General features: G+C 45.5%; 1 protein-coding gene across 3 annotated transcripts in view; it reads left to right on the plus strand.

The window, feature by feature from the left end:
* Positions 1 to 8,989: 8,989 nt before the first annotated feature.
* Positions 8,990 to 21,478, plus strand: part of SIN3A (SIN3 transcription regulator family member A) — a 55,591-nt gene continuing 43,102 nt past the window's right edge. The window contains exon 1 of one of the 3 annotated variants that reach the window (XM_039856691.1): positions 8,990 to 9,105. The gene's annotated coding sequence lies outside the window, so the exon portion shown is untranslated. Of the gene's footprint in view, positions 9,106 to 12,973; positions 13,305 to 21,478 lie in introns of those variants that run through there. The other 2 variants (XM_039856689.1, XM_039856690.1) reach the window with 2 other exon arrangements.

Genomic DNA, 21,478 nt, shown 5'->3' on the forward strand with positions numbered 1-21,478 from the left:
TCTCTTTCTCATTCCTTCCCTTTGCTAGGATTTGATGGGGAGGTTTGGTGAGCATCCACCTTCCTTCCCAGAAAGCTTGACCAAGTTACATATTCTAGAAAACGTCCCGAGTGCCAAGCACGTTTATACCTAGGGCGTGTATTCCAGTCTTTTCTGTATTTCTGTGTGTGTGTGTGTGTGTATGTGCACTTAAGTGTATGGGTCCACATGTATGTGTGTTATAATATATATTGTATGTGATAATATGGTTGTATTCTATAAATACATATACACAGAGTTATTCCTTTGTAGAAGTTCCTGGGGTTCTGTGTTGCAGTTCAGGAGTCATTGCTTCTTGGACCCTCCCTTTTATCCTGGACTATTGCATGTCTCCCGTTGTTAGACCGCAGAGTGGTGGAAGAGGACACACACACATCCATTCTCCATGCTCCTGCCACGGGCCCTCATCCTTACATAATGACTTAGCTCTCTCCAGGATGCTGCCTGTTAGAGCCAAGAATACTGGTTTGTGGTGACACTGGTTTAATACAGCATGGGTTGCCATTACCTAATGATTTTCCTTTGTTTACTTTGCCGATTTTGCAAATAGACCTCCACTGTGATTCCAGACCCTCTCTTTCTTCTCGCTATCACTTAGGGATTGGGGTCTGGGGGTAGAGATGAACTCACTGAGCAGCCAGAGCCAAAAGTAATCGGTACACTGTCCTAGAAGGAAAAAGAAGGAGCTCAGGTATGAGAGGGAGGAGACTACTATGAGAAGCTCTCCCTGGAAGAATGAGTTGGGGGCCCATTTTTCTTTTGCTGGAAGATTCCTTTCCTTATGCATCTTGGCCCTGTTGACTCAGATGCCCATCTTTTTCTGCCTATTAGCTTGCCAGACCCTGGAGCTCAAGTTTTGTGTTAATAAAAAGCTTAACTCCTGACTGGGTGAGGCAGTCCCCTGTAATTACTATTTTCTCCCCATTCACTCAACCTGTCCCTGTCTGCTCCCATCCTACCCAGCCTGATATGCCAGGGATGGAATCAAGAGTCCCTAGCACTCTACATTCCCCCTCCCAAAAAATCCCAGGAACCCTTAAACATTCCCCTATCACAGATGAGGTTGGCAGCTAGCTGATCAGACCTCAATAATTTTATACTGTAATAAGCTCTTTGAATGTATATGTTCTTATTTTTACAATCTTTTCATTTTGTATTTAATGTCAATGGACTGAGTCAGATTCAGAAAATAATTGTAAATGTTCATATTCAATATCTTACACCGATACAGTTTTGTATTTACATATAAATATACCAACATGATCAAACCCTATTAGCTTCATTAATTTGGTAGCAGTGTGGGGCTGGGAAGGTGAGGAGGGTGTCCAGATCTGGTCTGGGAGGGATGGGGAGGCAGGGAGGGACCCAAGGCCTCAGTATCTGAGACTTTCAGGTCTGAGAGCCACCCATATTTTCTGTAGGCCATGGCCTTAGCTCTGAGCAGAAATAAGAAACCAACACCAGTTAAGTGCTTGGGTACCAATCTTTATGCTTGGTGCTTTCCCCCCATTACCTCATTCAAACTTCACAATAATTCAGTGAGAAATTATTCTCCCTCCATTCTGTTTCTCTACAGATAAGGCAGGTAAGATCCAGAGTATTATAGTGATTTGCTCTAAAACTAGAGCTCAAGTTGGTCTGCTTAGAAAGCAAAGCCTTTGGCTTCTTCACTGCATTGCTGTCTCGCAAAGATCAAGACAAAGTTTTGTTTTTGGAAACCAGAGGGTTTTTTTGTAGCTCTCTCTGAGTATAAACAGTTCTTAAAATTCCAAGTAATTGATCTTAAGCCCATGATGCATGTAGTAGACTAGAAGGGTGACAGAGTTGGTGACTGATTCTCCCAGATAGGACCTCCTAGAGTGTAGGATCTTCAGGTCTGCAGAGTACCAAAGTGGTGATTCTCCCAGGGAAACTCCATACCTATGGGTACATTGGGCTTTGTGGGAAGATCTTGAGTCATTTACATCTCAGAATGGAACCAGAAGCTTTGTCCATGTAGGACCACTCCCCATGGCGATGTAGCTGCTCCCTATTTACCAGTGACAGCCTGCCTAGTTGGGGGACTGTTCTGGCTTGGAGTTGGTACAGATATTGGGGTGTTCTTAAAAGTGATAGCAGCTAACATTTACTGAGTGCTTACTCTGTTCCAGGTACTGTTTAAAGTGCTTTCTAGGTATTTCATTCACTTTCAGAACAACCTTTTGAGGTAAGTATTGACAGAACAAAAAAACTGAACCACAGGAAAATTAATTTGCCACTGCCAAGAACCCAAACCATCTGACTCCAAAGTTCCTGCTGTTAATGTTAACTACTACACTAGACTCCCTCTAAGGATTCATCTCCTGATCTGCTAACAAATTTTTCTTGAGTTTCTGAACTTAATCAAGCGCTGAAGTGTACAGCAAAAGATTAAACCAGCCCTTTCTCTGGATGAGCCTCTATTATCTTGGGGGCAAGCAAGCATAAGAAGTGAACAGAGATACTTGAAATCTGGAAAGTCAGAGATGTTAGGGGGTTGGAGAAATACATAGGAAACAGGATTAATAGTAAAAGATCTGGAAAAGGTAGACTTGAACTGTCATTTACTTGAAGAGGCTGTAACCCATTGCTCTGTAAATTCAGACGTTACAAGCATGAGTTCCTCATGGCACATCTGATTGAGGTTATCACTTATAAGAGCTCCATAAAGATGCAAATTCCAGGATCCTACCCAGTACGTGGTTAAGTGAGTGACAGAGTGAGCTAGCTTTCAGAAGCATTGTGTTTGTCCATGTTCCTGATTCAGGAAGGTTAGCAAATTGATATCTTCCAAATCTAAGAGAAAAGGATCAATAGCTCTCCCCTCACCTCCCCCACCCCTGCTATAGTTTACTTATAGCTTTTACCATTGGCAAGATAATACTCAGTGTGAGCCTACCTGTGCTAGGTGTTAAAGGAGATAAAGAAAGGGGAAGACAGAAGAAGCCCCTAATCTGTTCAGGAAGTCAAGGCTTTCACACAGGATATTTGGTAAACAAAGCAAGAGAACCCAGTCAAATGCTGGAGTGTACCACTGAGAACATAAGATGGAGAAAAAGTATTCAGGGGAGAGAGAGCATTGTGGGCTAACTCAGGCTTGTACTTTTAATTTGACTGCTGTTTTTTTACCTGCTTTACTCCCTCTAGCATTGGTCCACTCATCCTGCCCATCCCTGTCAGCTAGGATAGGACTCTTGAGGTGAAGGGTTCCCCAGCATCCTCAACCTTGGAGGCCCACCATTGTCAATCTCCATGTCACCATTTGCAGGTAAATGACAGAACGGGACTGGTTCTTGGGACACTGGACTATTTTAGCATCATAGCTTGAGGAAGATGGGACTCTTGCCTATAAAGGCTTTCCTTCTCTAGAGACAACCAGTTACACATAGGGAAATTCACAAATCAGACCTGGAGGGAGATGGACCAGGTAGAAAAGCCTTCCTAGAGTGACTGAACTCTTCAGTAATTTTGAGGTCTCACCACTCAACCCAAGCTAAGTTCTAACTTCCTTTTGTGAAATAAAGGGCTGCATTAGATGATTGTACTATAGGCCCTCCAACTCTTAAGCCTCTAGTCCTTTGTTGGACAGTGTGCCTGCAGAGGAACCATAAAGCTCTTCTCCAGTTGGGTCAGCTCCCACTTGGAATCTCCAGTTTTAGCTTGTTTTCAAAGTCGCTTTCAAGCTGCTGTCACTTTCCTGTATTCCCTTCCTACTTGTCCCCCAACTTGGAAAGCAGGTCAAGTCTTCCTTATAATCAACCAACAAACCCATAGGCCTTTAAGGCTTTTATGTTTTAAAGCCTCAGTGACTCAGAAACATGGAATGAACTGACTAAGGACCCAGAGCTCCCAGCCAAGGTCTTAAGATTTGTCACAGGTGTTGGTCACTACCCACAGACCACTGTTAGCTTACCAATGTCAGGAAGTAAGGCTCCCACCAGCTTGAGAAACAGATTTTCTCTTGGGAGGTATCTGCCCTATAGTTATCACAACAGTTGTGAGTATTAAGTGTCTTCAACTACACTACTCTTAACCATAGAGAAGACTGGATCTTCACAAATAGAAATCTAGCACTCAAAAACCTGTTGCAATGTTTAACCTCTCTCCATCTGTCACCATAGCTTTTGTAAAATCCTTCCGTTTAAGCTAAGTCTGCATGCTGCAGTCTTAAATACCCATATTTTTTTCCGGCAAGGACCGAGGTAGACTAATTACACCAGAATCTTAGCTAGGAGTGTTGGATGGACACTGAGTTTTTCAACAATTTAAGGTAATATGTTCCTGTTAGTTAGGATGAGATGAAGATAAAAGTAGGAAAGCAAGACAGATGTAGACAACAAATAGTCAAAAAAGGTACAGTGCTCCTCCCCTACTCCAGATTGACTTCCTTCTCTCCCTCATCCCACATCAAAACCTGGCTACTTCTCTAAGTTAATGTAGTTGTCCAAACTTCATGACTGGCCAGATGCATGGCTGAGCCTAGGTCAGCCAGTTCATCTGTGGGGTCTCTGTTTTACTTACTTGACCTTTAATAGATACCTATTATGTGGCCAGCAGCCAGTGAACATACGGAGTCTAATGTTCAAGGCATATTCTGGGCCAGAGATGTCAGTTGGGGGCTTAGTTTAGATAGAAGCTAGGATCCTTGGAAGTGGATGAGAACAGAAGATTGAAGAAGACAATAAGAGAAGACACCCTTGGGAGCCACCAACATTCAAGAGAGGATGGAGGAAGAAAAGCCTGTGAAAGATTTTGAATAATAAAGGAAACCAACAAGGCCAGGCTATGTTCTCACAGACTGGTAAGAGATAGGGAGTGGCTGGAATGAACAAACAGGATTTGGAAATGTAAGTTCACTAGTGGTCTTCATGGGCTGACAGAGAGGAGACAACAATGCTTGGGCTGTCCCCACTTTACCAAAGCAAGGCCCACCTTTCTTTCTTACTTAGGCCTCTGATTCAAAGATTTCATTTGAACAATGGAACCCGCTGCTTTAAAAAATCAAGAAGCAACTGATAGACAAAAGGAAACACTTTGAAAATAAAGTCCAGTAAACTGGGGAACATATTGTTTTTTCTGTTTTCTAGATTTGGGCTAGAAGTGACCCAGAGGGTAAATTAATGGTCAGTAAGGGGAAGACACTTCAAGGCAGTGCGTAGCAGTCTTAAAATCCACTAAAAGATTCCAAGCCTCCAAAGCCACCCAGAAACCAGAAGTATGGAATATGTACACCCTAAGCCAGCTGGTTGCTTGAGAAATGGAGTTTCTTCACACAGTGGGGTTGTTGGGTCCTTTGGGCCTGTCCTGGCTTCTTATCTCGGACTGCAGCACCAGAAAGTGACTTTGCATTCGAATGGCCAGGCGGGTGAAGAGGGTGTGGCAACAGGATTAAGGAGAAAAAGGTCTGAGAACTCTTGACTAAATGCTAAGCATATTTTATTTTTAATCTTACAGCCCACTGCAGTAGGTATTCCTATTCTTAGTTTACAGATAAGAAAGTAAAAAGAGATAAATAAATGACTTGCCAAAGACATCCAGCTAAACTGGGATTCTGACCGATAGCTTGGGGTTTTCTCCTTGAACCTATAGGGTGATTTTGGTTGAGGGTGGGGATCAAGCCTCAGATGCCCCTTGCCTGGAAACTGAGAATGGTCTGGCTGGAAGAAGTTCTGTCAGGGCAATGGCACTGACATATTTTTGACAGTCACTGAAGTGCAGGCCTTCAATGTCTTAGTCACCACCTACCATAAGTACCCTAAAGAACTGTGAGTGGGTTCTTTCTGTAAATGAGGGAGGGCGTGTGAGTGCCTGTGAGACAAGATGTCTGAAGGTATGACACTACTGAGTATACGTGAGCTGAAAACACATGTGTGTATGCGTGCTTGGAAGACAAATCTTGCTTCTTTGAGGATTATATTTTTGGATGGGCCAGGAATCTTTTAGAATGATCTGGGGACAGACTCCTCTTGGAGATAGGGAAGTAAAGAGGGTAGAGAAAGAAGGGAGGCTGTTTTTCTCCAGAAGCCCCAACCTGGATCATAGGCCCTAGTGTGTATAGAGGCAGCACATTGGGAATTGGATAAAGTGCAGGCTTTGGGCCCAGACAGATTTCCTTGGCTACTTGACTTGGGCAAGTCACTCTACTACTCCGAGCCTCAGTTTGCTCAACTACAAACAGGATAGTAATCTATCACTCAAACAAGAGGCCTACTGGGAATCAACCTGGCTTCTCAGTGTGACTTCTCCGAAGAAGGCCCTCACCTAAATTCATTCACTGGTTTGTCTTCACTGATAGGGTAGGGAAGAGGTAGGGTGGATGCAATCTTTAGAGCAGCTGGAGGCCAATGTTGCCAAATCAAATACTTTCCTAGAGAGTCTGGTACTCACTGTGCTATGTAGGCATCAATGTACTACTGAGTCAGATACAATTGCTGGACCTCTTCCAAGGGGCTATGGGCACTTGGGGGCTCAGGTGAATTACAGTGGTTGTCCTAGAGTTGTTCAATCTAAGGGTGTTCAGGAGGGGATTTTCACCAGGGTGGTGCACTTAGGAAGGTAGAGTGTCAGCAAAGTGGTTCTCTTGAGTGAGATTAACTATTCTAGTTGTAAATACTCCATAAGTAACTTCATTCACAGTATACCATAGGCTTACAGTCAAATGCTTGGGCCTTTGGCCTCCACAGAAGCTGAGAACCTAAGTGTATTAAATATCATTAGATTTGATCTTCATAACAGAGCAAGGATTGCTGTTACTTAACTCTTGTACAGGACAGGAGGCTGATCCACAGATAAGAGACTAAGCGGGAACCATGGAACTCAACTTCTTACTAATGTTCCTTTTGCTCTCCCACTCTGCCTCATCTCACATTCACACATCTAGGCCACAGCTTCTTGGGAAATAGAGCAGGAATGTGAGATGGGGCCCCAGATATCAGGGGATCTTTGTTCTGATATAGTAAAACTTGGTCCTCACCCTAAGGAGCCTCCAGTCTGAGAATGAACCTCAACCTCCATGGCCCTATCAGGTGCTCGGCTTCCCACTGAATACACAGTCCTTATCTCCTGGCTTTTCTTTATCCACATCCTATCCCTCAAGATTCCATCCATCAAGCTACCACCAAAATTCTAGTCCCCACTGCACCTATATGACCCACTGCCCTTTCCAAATCAATATTTTTTCCCACCTGCCCTCTTAGTGTCAAGCTTCCCTCCCCGCCTGACCCTCCAGCTCCATAAACTCTAAGTGAGGGAAGAAGGGTCCTTAGAGCCTGTCTTTCTTTCCATTTTCCAACCCCATTTCACAAGGAGGAATAGGCCCAAAGGGAGGAAGGGACTTGCCTAAGGATGTACCACCAGTTACTGGCCATGCTAAATCTAGAACCCAGATTACCTAACCACTAGCCTCAAGCTCTTCTCCCTCTTCACATACCAGGCTACTGATTCCTTTCCCCTCTTACTTCCACTGAATCAGTCACCCAGTACCCTTGAGCCTCAAACACATCTCTACTTCTTTATTCTTGCTTTCCATTGCCACTGCCTTGATCAAGTCCTTATTACATCTCACCTGAATTGCTGGGACAGCCTAACTGGTAGTAGGCCCCCATTCTGACCACAGGATTCTTAAGGCCCTTCACATTCTGTGCCCCACCATCTCGTCCAAACTAACTTCCTTTCCTGGAGACCTCAATCAACAAGTCTTTCTTACTCACTCATTGTATGCCCTGGCCTCAGGCTCAGCTCTGTTGAGCACAGAGGTGTGGGGTAGCCTCTGTCTCCCATAAACTCCTTTTGGTTGAAAGTTATGACAAACATTGCAAATGATTCAAAGAGGAATCTGAGTTAGAGCTTTGACTTGATAGCTGCTGAAGGCTTTCTGAATTGGGTGGCTGGGAGAGAAAAAGAAACCTCTCGGCTCCTCTGACCCGTACCTCTCCCAAAAAGATGTACCTCTGCAGTCTGCAAACCTAGTATTACAACAGCCTTTGTGCTTCACCTTGCTGCTTGTAGGCACACTCGCTCAACCTGCCCTTAGAATACATCCAGCTACTGGGATGTTGAGCATCTTAAACCATAGTTCTGGGCCTGTGGTCCCATGACCATGCTGCTTGCACATTCTGCAATGCAAGTCGAAGAATTTTAACCAGGTGTTAAAGTCTTTTGCCACTTGGTTCCATCTTTCCAATCCTGACTTTCATGACTACAGCCACACTTGAAGGTCCTTAACAATGTTTTGCATTTACTCTTTTGTGCCCTTTGTTGAAAATGACTTGCTCCTCCATTTCTGCGCGATGAAATTATTAAGACCCAACTTGAGTGCCACCTCTTCGTGAAGACTTTCCCAGTTTTCTTCAGCTATAATCTCCCTGCTCTGAGGTCCTATGGATACCTATTTATATATACATACCTTTCTGCCTTACCTTAGCTCTCTGTAGCATCTCCTTGGCTCGGTTCAGAGCTCTTGGACGGTACAGAGCGAGCATCTCATTCAGTCTCTGTAATCGTACCCAGTAGCCGGGGCGGTATGAATGTGTCTGCCGTGGTAGGTGCTCAGACAAGTGCCTGTTGCCCTGAACGCAGATCTTCCTGCTTACACAGTGCTTTCATTTTTAAGGCAGGCGCCTAATAGAATAAGCCATACACGATTAGGTAACACAGCCAGAGAAGCCGAGACATTCCAGCCAGTCGCTAGGGTGTCCCTATAGCCTCCCTCTGCCCACTTCTAAACAGTGTGGGGGGCGGAGGGGGTAGCCCCACTAGCTCCTCCTCCCCGTCCACCCAATGGATCAAGTTCCAGGTGGTCTCCCTCCAGTCTAAGGGCCTTAAACTCCAGGCAGCGGTGCCGGAGAGATAGGGGACTCTGCCACAGATGTCCCTCCCACGCTCAGCGAGTTTATCTCTATTAATTTTTGGAGGAGGGGGCGTTCAATGAAGGGAAGAGGTGGGGCGAAGGGAGGAGGCGGACCGAGGGTGACTGACGCGAGCGCCTGGGAGCCAATGGAGGGCGGGGGGCGTTCCCCCCCATTCAGGACTCCTCGCCTGGCTCGCAAGGTATGTTAAACAGCTGCTTTTAATTTGGTCTCCCTAATCTCCGGCATTTGGGGGGCTAGTTCGCTGGCCCATAGCTTTGGCCGGTCCGTCAAGGTGCGGGCGCCGTAAGCTCCGGGACGGAGCTAGGGGAGGCTCGGAGTCCGAAGGAGGCGAGGGGCAGGCCAGGAAGGAGAGCTCCTGGCGCCGCCTGCTCGCCAGTGTGTTTCCCAGCCGGGCGGGATCTGTGGGGAGGGGTTCGGCCCGGCCCGGGGTCACCAGTATGCCGGCCGTGCTGCCTAGTTTATTTCACTGGTAGGTGGCGGTGGTGGACTGGGTAAGGGGCGGGCAGGAGAAGATTCCCCCCCGCTCCCGGAATGCCTTAAAAATGATTGTAAAGAAAAAAAAGGGGAGATCCGCACACCGACAGGAACCGGGCCAGGCTGGGGCGCGCGGGCTCGGCGGCCTGAGCCGTCGGTGCCGGAGTGGGTAGATACTGGAGTTCGCGAGCGACCGGGGCCAGCAGCTTTCTCCGCTAACCACGCGGGGCGAGAACCGCAGCCACCCCGAGCGTTTCGTTTATGTCCGCAAACTTGTCGGAGGGGGTGATGGGCGCGCTCCAGAGAGGCGCGGCGGGCGGTTGTTATGGACTCTGGGGGCGGGAGCAACGCAGGCCTGGCAGAAGGGGAGGCCAGGGGCGGAGGGGCCACCGGAAAGAGCCCCCCGTGTCGATCTAGGTGCTCGGAACTCCTGGCCATGGCGGTGGAGCCGGTAATCGGCGCCGGAACCAGCCAGGCCGTGAGCCCGCGATGAACTCGACCCGGGGGTGTGGAAAACCTCCAGAAACTCGGCAGATTTGACCTGTGCTAGAGCTGATCCGGCAAACAAGGAGCTGCCTCCTTCCCCGCCCACTCCAAGGCGGTGGAGGGGGCGGGAGCCGGGAGTGTGAGCGCGCCCACGAGGGGATGGCCTGAAAGGGGCAGTGAAGGTCGGAAACTGGGAAAACAGTCTCCACGCTCGGACTCGGGAAAAGGAAATGCATCAGCGGGCGGGGAGGGGCGTGGGGGGCACGCCTGTCAGCCGGGATGGCGGCCGCGGGCTGGTAGGCGGGGCGCCGGCGCGAACCGCTGCGGTCGGGCAGAGCGCCGCCGGTAGAGAAGTCGCAGGGGCCTGGGCCCATAGAGCGCATGGCCACTCTAGCCTCCACTCCATGACCTATCATGTTTACTATCTACTCCGACGATGGCTTGTGCAACTGGCGCCGAGGACAGCTAGGGGGCGGGGCCTTTTCCTCTGTCTTCCACCCACCTCCGGCTCCTCCAAGGGCCCGCCTTCTCTTGTCTTCCACTGGCTGGATGAGACTACCTTTTTTCCTTCTCGGTTATCGATTGGCTGACATTCGCCCGAGCTCCGCCTATCGGAGGCCGGGCTGGAGTTTAAGTTGCTAGGATTTTTTCCGTGAAGGGCGGAGGGAAGATTCCTGCGGCTTACGTGAGGCGCAAGGTCCCGCCCCGACTCCTGATTGGTGGGACGGATAGTCCCGCCTCCGGCGCTGCGAGCTTGGAGGGGCAAGTCCACCTATGTTCTCCGCCCCCTCCCTTGGGTTGTGTGCGCGCTCCGCACATGTGTGAGGCCCGCCTTGCTCCTCAAACTGCCCTCCCGCGCGGAAGTCCCGGGCTTGGAGCCCTTGGCAAGGCGGGGCGGAGAGAGCCGATAATACAATGATTCCTTCAAGGCTCGAGATCTGGTAGCCTTTGCGAATAAGTTAGGGGTTGAGGGTGTGGAATGGATTTGGAGGGCTTAGCTCGGGGGTTTTGTAGGCGGTGGGATCTCTTTTCGGGCCAAGTACTAAAGAAAGGTTTGACCCTACGGCTTGGCTATTCTTGCGCCCCCTGACTTCCAAAGATAGCCTTGAGCTTACGCTCGAGAACGCTGCGGACGTGTGTGTTCTTCCCAGCGCAAAGCAGCCGTTGTCCTTAGTTGTAGGGTTTATCTAAAACTAAACAACCTAGAATTGGCCTGGATGCCTTAGACAGAATCTAGGGCAGTTCATACGCTGTTGACAGAGAAGTCGTGGGGTGGCCAAATCCTGCTTGGGTTCGAAGTGGTTCTTGATGTCAAGTGGGAGCGCAGTTGTCGCACCCAGTCCAAGGAGTGGGGACGACCCAGAGTTAAAGGCAGCCCTCGGTCAGCTCTGCAGAAGTGCCGCTTTTTCGAAACCTACTAAGGGTTTGGCCTGGGGTTCGCTTTCATCGGTGTTACTTATTTTTAGAGCTCCGTCCTGGGACAGGGCTTGGCTTCCGGCGAGGCTGTTCCCATTTGTCGGCCGCTCATGGCGTTCACGGCTGCCTTGTCCTTGCGGCTCGAAGCCATCCTTGGAGTCCGGCCCACCTGTTGCAAGCTCTCGCTTCTTGCCGGCTCCGCTGGATTGCGTAGGGAGGACAAAACAGGACCGCGTTCCCCTGGTGCCTGCCACTTGTGGACTGGGCTTTCTTGCTGGAGAGCGGGAAACTCTAGTCCCGCCCTCTCCCTGCGCTCCTTGAGCGCCCTCCAAAGCAAGACAGCGTTATTTCTCCGCCTTATTGATGAATAAAAACCTATGTACTGCAAGCACTTTGTGTTCGAGGCACAATAATTTACAGAAGGCCTAGGGACTGCCATTAATACTCATTTGCCAACGAAGAGGTTAATATCTTTTGTCCCCGAATCTGGAATTTTTAAACTTTAAGTGTGGGGTGGTTTAATTATGCCTGTCTGGACTCTTTCCTCAGTTCTTTGAGTCTGAGGATGCCACGAGATCTACCTTGGCGATCGCCGACTTCCTTACGCTTCATGCTCCGCCTTCCGGAGGCTTGCCAGGGCGGTGGCTGTTAGGCCCCTGCCTTTATTTTCGTTATCTCCGCCCTTTTAAGACTGCTTATTCAGGTTTAGGGAGTGTCAGTGTTAGAAGTGTGTAGCCACCTTAGCAGCGGGTTGGCATCCCCTGGGGCTATTTCTCGGCTCTGGTTACAATCCTTAATTCTGTTCTCTACTTACTGTAGAGAGTTGTGGCTGCTCCGGATATTTGTGTTTACCAGGAGGCAGAGTGTGGAAATGTAAATTGTAAAGAGAGAACGGCATTGGAAGGATGAGGTTCTCTTTTTCTTTAAGGGGGCATTCCAGTGTGGTAATGCTGCTGCCTCTCCCCTTCAAATACTAGGGATTGGATCTCGGTTGCTGAGCTCCACGGCTCCTCCTGTCTCGGGCCCTGGAACTCTGCGCTGTCTCTAGTGTAAACATTCCACAAAAGGACTGCTAAGGTTCAGCCTCCTCGCGCAGGGCGGAGTCAGCCCCTTCCTAGACGGGCATCCTGGCCAATGGAGGCTTCTACCGGGCACGAGGTATCCAATCCGATGGTTGGGGGCGGGGCATGGCCCGGCAGTGTGGTAGGAGGCTTCTGTCTTACTTACCGACATTTTACCCCACATCGGTTACTTACCTTCCTAGGGCAGCGGGCGAGCTAGGGGTAGCCTTCCAATGCGATGACCGGCGAGGGCGGGAGCTGACTTGTTGGGCCTGTGGCTGAGACGGCACAGGGCGGGATATGTGGAGTCCTCCAATGAGACGTGAATAGCTTCCCTGTTCCCTCCAATAGTGTTGCGGCTTGGGGGTGGGATTCAGCAATTCATCTCCAATAGGCGGGGTTGAGTTAGGGACGCTCCCCGCCAATAGGGGCGTGGAGAAGGTGAGCGGCTCCCCCTCCCCTTCAGCAGATGGGGAAGGGGCGGGCAGTCAGCAGGCACGGCAGAACGATTGGCTAAACCTTTGACAGGCGGATAATGCAGCCTGTGGCGGAGCGAAGTCGAGTCTTTCCTCTGCGGGGCGGGCCGGCGGAGTGGGCGGGATTTCCCGGGTAACAGAGAAGCGGCCGCGGCGGTAGAGGCGGCGGAGACGGTTTCTCCATCTTCCCCCCCTCCCCTTCCCCCCTTGGAGTTTCCCTCCCTCCCTCCCTCTTTCCCAGTCTGGGCACCTGGGCCTGTGACTGCTTCGTTAGCGGAGAGGAGGCTGCCAGTCCGCTTCGGCGGGCCTATGCTCCGTACTGTTCTCGGGGCCTCCCTGCTGAGCCCAAGGCTCACGCCGAGAGGGACACGCAGTAAGGAGCGGCCGAAGCAGCTTTGCGGTGAGAGCACGCTGGGCCGGGGTCAGAGCGGGGAGCCTGTTGGCGGGTAACACGGGACCCGAGGGTGTGTATTTTTAGGGGGGGGCTGACCTCCTCGGCTTCCCGTAGAGCCGCCGGGCGGGAGGTGTGTGGATGTGTGAGGGGGGTGGGGGGCGGAGCAGGGTAGCTCCGTGCGGGAGGGGGAGGAGAGCGTAGTCCCGGTGCGCGCGGAGGGGGCGGACTCTCGCGCCGCCGCTCAGGGGCGGGGTCGGCGCGCGCGTGCGATTGTGGAGAAAGGGGCGGGGCCGGCCCTGTGCTGAATGCTGTCTGCGGCCGACCCCCTCCCATCCTCCTGGGGTGGGTGGGGCCTCGGTTTGACTGCTGCGCCTAGGCTTACTGGGTTGGGGGACGGGCAGGGGGTCTCCCGCGTGTGGCTTCGGGACGAAGCAGGGAGGGGGAGTGAAGTCTGTCTTCCTCCGCCTTCTCGGGATCCGGTTGGCCGGAGGGGCCATACGGAGCGGCGATGCCACGCCTCCTAGCCGCTCTCCCCCTCCCCCCGGTTTCCGCCTCCTTGGCAAGTGAGGCGGGGCTCGGGAAAGCCCGCTGTCGGTCTGGCTGGGAGTCGCGGCGCCTAGGTCTGCCCCGCCCTATGTCTCGGAGAGTGGGAGGGGCCCCAGTCGACCCGAGCTGTGGAGGTGTCAGGACACACTGTTGTGGCTCGGCCGTGCCTTTTGCTTGGGGCACGAGGGCCTGGTGTCGGAGCTTTTGTCTCCTCCTTGGTCCTTGCAGTGGGGATGGCACTGTGCAGCTTGGAGAGTGCGAGCATGGTAACCGCCACTCCTCGTTGTAATTATTGGGGCGATGTGCTCAAGGTCCTTGCGTTGAAGTGTGCGGTCGAATGCTGCTCGCTATGTGACCATGCTTCCGCAGCTGTGATGGTGGGGGGAGGGATAGAGAGTTATCGGAGACTGGAAATGTGGCCGAGGACCTTTCCTGGAGTTCCTTGAGGTTCAGTTACCGTCGCTGTACGGGGCGGGGCTTTCTTTGAGCCAATGGGGTGGTGGGTAGTTAGTTAGACTTGGCCACTGTTTCGGTGCCTTAGGACTTCAAACCCAGTTAACTGTGAAAGGCTTTGGGAATTCCTGCTCTTCACAGGGCTCAGCTTTAGAAAAGGAAGTTTTGGATTTACATTTTACTATTAAAATTTGATTATAAAAGATGGTGATTAACAAAAAACCCTGAATATCCTGATTTCATCCTTGCATTTTTTAATGCCTTCATTGTACAGGTGGGTCTGCTATAGAAGCCTAATTTCACAAAGAAATAAGTTGCAATTTAGGTAACTATAGGTGTTCTTGAAAAGTCTTCTGGTCTTATGAAATTGTTAGAACGTCTAGACCACTTTATATTCTCTAAAGTATACTAGTCTTACCTTGTTTTATTACAGGAAGTGGAGTGAAGTCGAGAACTAGTGTGGCCTTGTGTATGTGACATCTAGTGTTGCCTTGCAACCTGTATTGGAGAATTGCCTTAGGACAACCATTTTGATTGAGGTCTTTGCTCTGCTTCGATAGTCTATTATGAAAAATAAAATGTTTTCAAGAGAAAATAAACATTGAATTATCAGTTTTTTTATTCACTAACATCCAAGCAAGTCCTTTGGCTAATTGTCTGAAGTTAAATTCTAGGTTTGTGCTTTGCTTGGTTGAGACTGAGAGCTTGGTGCCCTGTTCTGGACATGTCTGAAGAGAGTAAGTCTCACCTCAGCTAAGGAAGTAGGAGTGGCAACAGTATCTTTTTAGTTTAATGGTGGCTGTAATAGAATTGGGCTGGATACTGAAAACCTGGGTGTTTTTCCCAATGCTATAAACTGGCAAAGATAGTGAAGACAGTGGAGGATTTACCATTGAGGAAAGTTTGGTCCACATGTGGTTGTCACCACCATTTACAGCACGAGGGTGCTGGGAAATGGAATACCTGATTCTTGCCCTTAAAGAATTTATTGCCTATTGGTGTAGCAGGGTCACAAGTCCCACAGAGACTTTAAGAATTCACATAAGAACCTAGTTATAATCTAAGGAAAGTTTCATAAATGCTTGTCTCTCCAGATATCAGTATTACAGATTATGTAGTTTTGTCAAAATTAAAGACCCTGGATAGATTGGCATTTTGTAATTAAGGTTTCACCTAAAGGATAAGATTCTTTTTTTTTAAGGAAGGAGATGTGTAGTGATTTGATAAGATTCCTGGCAAAGCATAGTCCTATTCACATCTTTAGTGCAAACAGACAAGATATTGGAGAGTTGTGCAAGGCAGATTTTATGCCTGTGAATTTTAGTTGGAATTAAAAGATTATGTTCATGGAGTTCAGTAATCTAGTGCAGTGCTTTAAAAGGCTTTCTCGTTCTTCTGGTTAACACCACCAACCAAGAGTTTGTTAAGCTTTACTTTCTGTAGTTCTTTTAAAAAATTATAGTTACATATTTTTTCAAAGTACATCCTCTATCTCCTTGAACAATCAGAACTCAGCATTTATTGAGCCCTTACTATGTCCTAGACACTGAGTTAGGCACCATACATTTATTAACCCATTTAATCCTCATGACAGCCTGTGTAGTGGATACTGTGAAATCCATGTTTTAAAAGTGAGTGGCACAGAGAAGTTAAATATATGGTAAGTGGCCAAGCCAGGATCTGAATCCAGGCATTCTGGTTCCAGAGTTCATGCTCTTAACTCTTCATTTCAGCTACCTCTGGTCTCAGGATAATAAACAGAGAAGGAACAGTATGTTTTTTCTTAATTTTGGTTAAAATAGATGTATAAAACAAAATTCACCATCTTAACCATTTTTAAGTATTCCATTCAGTGGCATTAAGTACATTCAAATTGTTGTGCAACTGTCACCACCATCCATCTCCAGAACTTTTTCATCTTCCCAGAGACTATAGACATATTAATAATATAAATCTCCTCCCAGTCCCTGCCAGCCACTATTCTACTTTCTGTCTCTAAATGTTACTAAGTACATCATAGAAGTGGAATCATACAGGATATCAGTTGTGTGTTTATTTCACTTAGAATAATGTTCTCAAGTTTTATCCATGTTGTAGCATGTGTCAGAATTACCTTTTTAATGATAAATATTATTCCATTGTATGTGCAAACCAATTTTGTTTATCTGTTCATATGTTGATGGACATTTGGGTTTCCACCTCTTGGCTATTGTGAATCATGCTGCTATGAACGCGGGTGTATAAATATGTCTTCAAGTACCTGCTTTGAATTCTTTTGGAGGTATACTCAGAAATGATATTGCTAGATCATATGGCAATACTGTTTGTTTGTTTATTTATTTATTTGAGAAACCAGCGGTATGCTTTTGAAAGCAGCTTTGAGAGAAAAGATTAGGACTCAGATTCTAAAGGTGGATTGAGTCAACACCCATTTATTGACCACCTTAAAGAGCTCTGGGCTGACACAGGAAGAATGTTTGTTCTTGAGAAGTTAAAAGGAAGGGCAAATATACATCTGATGATTTTACTACACATCAGTGTAGGTTGACTGCCATAAGAGTCAAGTACATGTTCAGAGGAGGGAGAGCCCACCTTTGGATGGAGGAACAGGGGACATGGAATGAGAAACAGGAAAAGTGAAGTCTGAAACCATAGATCCAGTTTAGGCAAGTTTTAAATGACTTTTAGAAATCTCACTCAAAGTATCCCCAGAGAGTGCTTTGAAATGTTAGAAGGGATGGCATCATGTTGAAATTGCCAAGTGGATTATAGTCTATTTTTCAGTTTGTGAATCCTGTTCTTTTCAGTTTGCAGATTTGATTGCTTCTACTGCTTCGGAAGTTAAGAAATCACAGTAAAGAAATTACGAAGTTGGCATATATGTTACTGTTACCCTGTCAAGCTCAAGATGTATTATTAATATGATCAACTATTGTGTCTTAATACTTTCTACAACATGGGTTCATGTTTCTGCTTCTTTAATGTGTGTAGTAGAAGTGATATCTTATGATTTTTATGTTTTTCCTTGTTACAATTTAAGTAAATAATTCTGGATATTTATGTTTTTGTTGAGGTTAAGGTCAAATCATGAAACCCATCCAGCAGCATACTTGGATAGTCTGTGAAACAGGGTTCTGCCATTATTAAATAATATTCATTCCAAATATTTCAAGGAATTTTGTTTTCCTGACACTTTTTTAAAAAGCATGAATTCTAATTGTCTTTAGACAATTACCTAGTGGTCTTTTAACAACACATTAAAAAAACAAAACTTTGCCTTTATTTAATTATGTAATTTTCTTTTGGGGTCTCTTCAAAAGATGTGCCCAGTGGGATTTGTTATCAGTTATAGCCAAATGCATAGAGGATTTTGTCCTCACACATCAGGGCAACTTCCTGTTGTTTTTTCTCAAGGAGCACTGCACCTAGTGGTGCACAGTCCGTTTAGATTGGGACTTAACTTTCTTGATAGCCTCAGTGCTTAGGACAGTGCTGGGACACAGTAGGTGATAAATAGTTTACAAATTGAAATCTAATGATATTTTAAAGTTTGCTAACTAGAGGTTATCTAGTTAGTAATTGGTAGCAATTTCTAACTGATAATCTCTTTTTTTTTTTTTTGCCCCTCCGTTTTTTTGCTTTTGTACTCCCCACCCCACTTCTGGCTTGTATGCCTGCATGTCATTTGTATTTACCAGCATCTTGGCAGTGAACATTTCCTTAGTCCTGCTGGTAGCCTCCAGGGCTAGGCTTGCTGACTTGCAGGCTGTTGAAGTATACATATACACATCCACAGTCCCTTATCTGCTGCAACTCTGAAATGCAAAAAGTTTAGTTTATTGGTTGGTTGGTAAGTTTGGTTTCACAGCTAATTTAGGGGCACAACTTGATCTTGGCTGTCCCACTTGGTGCAGAAACATGCTTGATTTTGGAGAGCTACCATAGGCACTATATTACCTTTCTAAAATCCAAATAATGCTCTCAAATTTCTATCTCTAACTGAGGACCTCTCCCTTGCACTATAGACTAACATATCCAGTGGCCCACTCTATATTTCCTGTTGGATATCTACTAGGCGTCTTTGTCTTTTTCATATATGGTTTATTGGAAAATCCTATTTGTTTTGTATTCAAAATACTATCCAGAATTTGACCACTTAATTCTCTCAATCCCTAGCTACAGCAGCAAGTGCCACTAATATCTCTAACTCATTTCAGTAGCACTTTAACTGTTCTCTCTGCTTTGTTTCTGCTCCTCTTCAGTCTCTTCTTAATGCAGCAATGTAAGTGACTCTTACAAAACCTAAGTCAGATCGTGTCACTTCTCTGCTTTGTCAATGACTTCCCATTTCAGTCTGAGTTATTAAGTCAGGGTCCTTATGACTTATGAGAACAAATACTAGTCTGTCTTTCCTCCATTCTGTGCAGTTATCCAACCTTTTTGTTCTTGGAAAATATCAAGCACAATGTGTACCTCAGGGTCATTGCATTTGCTGTCCCTTCTGCCTGTAAGGCTTCCCCTACTGGTTTCCACATGGCTAACTCCTTACTTCCTTTACTCAAAAGTTACCTTATCAACGAGGTGTTCTTTGGTCACTCTTATCTAAAATTTCAAAAACCTCTTTTTTTCTTTTTAATACTTGTCACTATCTAATAATCTGAATGCTTTGTTTAGTGTCTTATTGTCTGTTTCTCCCACTAAAATGTAAACTTAATGAGAGAGATTGTTTTGTTTACTAGCCCCAGCTCCCAGAACAATGCCCAGCATATAATATGTGCTCAATAAATATTAGAGGGTGCTTGCATACATGTATACATGAATGAATGATTTAGTTTCCACCACAGACAAGGCAGTATGCTAAGCACAGTGGAGGATACAAAGATCATTAAAGGCATGTGTGCTCATGTCTGTAACGTCAGAAATATGGCTAATAGGATAAAGTCAGTATAAGGTGAGCGACACATCTACCTATCCTCTTCAGAACCTTCTCGAGTCCTGTTCTTTATAATGCTTTCTTTGTACCTTTAGTTAGCATATCTTCTATTATACTTAGTCTGTTATGTTCTCCCATTCTCAGTTAATTTATAGAAATCTTGTCGCGCAAACGAAATGTTAAATGTCCTTGAGAATAGACACAATTATTTCCTTCTTTTATATTACTTAAATATTTTTTAACTTTTCATTTCGAAATAACTTCAAACTTCAAAAAAGTTGCAAAAATAATCCAAAGAATTGCCTTATAACCTTCACCCAAATGCATCTTAGCATAGTACAGTGATCTAAGTCATAGTTAATATTTGTACAATACCTTTTAAGTCGAACTAGCTTCCTATTCATTTTCTATCTATAACATCTTTATCAATTTGATCCAATTTTAGTTTTTGAGTTTCTTTTTTGAGCAGTACTACTTGTAAAGATTCATATTTCATGACATTTTTTCTTTATTGGAGGTCTTCGAAAGAACGGAGAAAATTCTTTTTAATGGAATAAACTCATTTTAGTTATTTGTACATCTGAGCTAAATTATGGAATCTTAATGATCTTAGTTTTCCTATATCTTGAAACATTTTGGTATTTCATTTTCCTGGGCATTATTTCATCATTACTCATTAGTTATTCCCAAGTATGCCAAAAAAGACTAAAATAATAAGAAAATGGAAGGATGATGGAATTGCCTAGAAGGATGATGCAGTAGTAAAATAAATCATCACTATTACAGTTCAGTTTTCTTACTGCCTTGCCCAAAGCATTACAGCATCTTTCAAGAAAGTATAAAAGAAGTTGGGAGATACCATCTTAAACATTATGTAAGATGTTAACATTTGGGAAATCTGGATAAAGATTATATTACAGTTTTTCATACTGTCATAACTTTTTAGAGCTTTCATTGAACATATTTGATAATCCATAATTTTTCATTTTCCTATAATAGCAAAGAGAAGAAAACTAAGAGAGGAAGACATTTCACAATTATTAGAGGAACTAGTAGATGAATGTAGTGCAGTAGATAGCAGCACTCTAGACTAATAATGTTGGTAAAAGTGATTGTGTAAGCCAAGTTACAGGCTTTGAGTCTTCAGATGACAATAGCCTAGATGAATGTTCTCAAACTGAAGAATTTATGAATGCACAATATATTTGAGGGAAAAAATAAGGAATGATGTCCTCGTATTTCCTCATGAATGACTCATCCAGGTAATCATTCAATGAGGACTTTAGAATGCAATATTTTCAACAAGAATCAAAATCATTCCAGTTTGCTGAAAGGATATACAATAGTATTCTTTCATCTTTTAAGATATTTGTGTAGCACAACTTAATTGGTATGGTTTTAAGTGTACACAGGTGTGTGTACAGAGGCACTTGGAAGGAAATATAATGTAGAAATAAAATTATTGGATTGTTTCAATTGGTATTAGTCTAAAACTGAGAATATTTGCAGTTATGGAGCAAAGAAGATGGCTGTCCTCTTTTTTACCAAATTAAGAACTGAGTTTTCAAACCATTGTGCTTGATGATATAAGGGCAAAAAAGAAAGGAAGGAAAGAAGGAAGGAAACCCAAAAACGATAAGATAGAACTTTAATAGAGATGTACCTGAAATCTGGAATCAAAATTTACAAAATCACTATGTTCCAAGTTCATGCATCCCAGTTAATGACCAGTCGGTTGCATTTTAATGGTTATTGCCTATTTAAGGTATTTATAGCTTCAAAATCAGGAAAACATGAAATAATAAAATTTGGATTTGTTTAAATTTTTACTAAAATTTTTAATAGTTTTTTCACCCAAATGGTAAGTGATAATGATGTTTATTTGGCATACTGAAGGTAAAAGGTGAATCACATGTCATAAAGAAATCAGTGATATCTTTTGTATAACCAAGATGATTGTTCTAAGCTACCTTGGTAAAAATTGTCACACTACAGTATCACATAATTTCACCAAAGCTCACAAAAGGTATATACCAAATGGAGTTACCATTATATTAGATCAGGGTTTCTCAGCCTTGGCACTATTAATATTTTGGGCTGAATAGTTCTTTGTTGTAGGGGACTGTTCTGTGCACTGTAGGATGTTTGGCAACATCCCTGATCTCTATTCATGAAATGCCAGTAGCGTCCCTCTTCCCCTAATTATGACAAAAATGTCTTCTGACATTGCCAAATGTGCCTCGGGGTTGGGCGGGGGTGGGGGGCACACAAGATCTTCCGTGGGTGAGGACCACCTCATTAGAAGGATATAA

This window comes from Pteropus medius, unplaced genomic scaffold (assembly GCF_902729225.1).
Source record: "Pteropus medius unplaced genomic scaffold, Ma_sr-lr_union100, whole genome shotgun sequence".
NCBI lineage: Eukaryota > Metazoa > Chordata > Mammalia > Chiroptera > Pteropodidae > Pteropus > Pteropus medius.